Source organism: Triticum dicoccoides, chromosome 2B (assembly GCF_002162155.2).
Source record: "Triticum dicoccoides isolate Atlit2015 ecotype Zavitan chromosome 2B, WEW_v2.0, whole genome shotgun sequence".
Taxonomy (NCBI): Eukaryota; Viridiplantae; Streptophyta; class Magnoliopsida; order Poales; family Poaceae; genus Triticum; species Triticum dicoccoides.
The window spans coordinates 83,589,199-83,590,888 of NC_041383.1; positions in this window are offsets into that span (position 1 = coordinate 83,589,199).

The window sequence follows — 1,690 nt, forward strand, 5'->3', positions numbered from 1 at the left end:
AACAGCAAGAAGCATTTGACATGATCAAGAATTATTTGTGCACTCCTCCGGTGATGAAAACACCCAAGAATAGGGAACCCTTCAGGCTTTACATTGCAGCAGAGGAAGGAGTTATTGGTGCTGCTTTGACTCAAGAAACCAAAGGAAATGAGCATGCCATCACTTATTTGAGCCGCCGCTGGTAAGTTTTTGGGTTTCATTATTCATGAAGATGGCATAGAGATTGATCCCAAAAAGATAGAGGCCATACAGAAAGTGGAGGCTCCAACATGCAAGAGAGATATGCAAAAGTTCCTTGGCAAGGTCAATTACTTGAGGAGGTTCATAGCTAATCTGTCAGGGAAGGTTGATGTGTTTGCTCCTATCCTTCGGTTAAAGAATGATGCTGATTTCACTTGGGGGGGGGCAAAACAGCAAGAAGCATTTGACATGATCAAGAATTATTTGTGCACTCCCCCGGTGATGAAAGAACCCAAGCATAGGGAACCCTTCAGGCTTTACATTGCAGCAGAGGAAGGAGTTATTGGTGCTGCTTTGACTCAAGAAACCGAAGGAAAAGAGCATGCCATCACTTATTTGAGCCGCCGCTGGTAAGTTTTTGGGTTTCATTATTCATGAAGATGGCATAGAGATTGATCCCAAAAAGATAAAGGCCATACAGAAAGTGGAGGCTCCAACATGCCAGAGAGATATGCAAAAGTTCCTTGGCAAGGTCAATTACTTGAGGAGGTTCATAGCTAATCTGTCAGGGAAGGTTGATGTGTTTGCTCCTATCCTTCGGTTAAAGAATGATGCTGATTTCACTTGGGGGGGGGGGGCAAAACAGCAAGAAGCATTTAACATGATCAAGAATTATTTGTGCACTCCTCCGGTGATGAAAACACCCAAGAATAGGGAACCCTTCAGGCTTTACATTGCAGCAGAGGAAGGAGTTATTGGTGCTACTTTGACTCAAGAAACCGAAGGAAAAGAGCATGCCATCACTTATTTGAGCCGCCGCTGGTAAGTTTTTGGGTTTCATTATTCATGAAGATGGCATAGAGATTGATCCCCAAAAGATAGAGGCCATACAGAAAGTGGAGGCTCCAACATGCCAGAGAGATATGCAAAAGTTCCTTGGCAAGGTCAATTACTTGAGGAGGGTCATAGCTAATCTGTCAGGGAAGGTTGATGTGTTTGCTCCTATCCTTCGGTTAAAGAATGATGCTGATTTCACTTGGGGGGGGGGGCAAAACAGCAAGAAGCATTTCACATGATCAAGAATTATTTGTGCACTCCTCCGGTGATGAAAACACCCAAGAATAGGGAACCCTTCAGGCTTTACATTGCAGCAGAGGAAGGAGTTATTGGTGCTGCTTTGACTCAAGAAACCGAAGGAAAAGAGCATGCCATCACTTATTTGAGCCGCCGCTGGTAAGTTTTTGGGTTCCATTATTCATGAAGATGGCATAGAGATTGATCCCAAAAAGATAGAGGCCATACAGAAAGTGGAGGCTCCAACATGCCAGAGAGATATGCAAAAGTTCCTTGGCAAGGTCAATTACTTGAGGAGGGTCATAGCTAATCTGTCAGGGAAGGTTGATGTGTTTGCTCCTATCCTTCTGTTAAAGAATGATGCTGATTTCACTTGGGGGGGGGGGCAAAACAGCAATAAGCATTTGACATGATCAAGAATTATTTGTGCACTCCT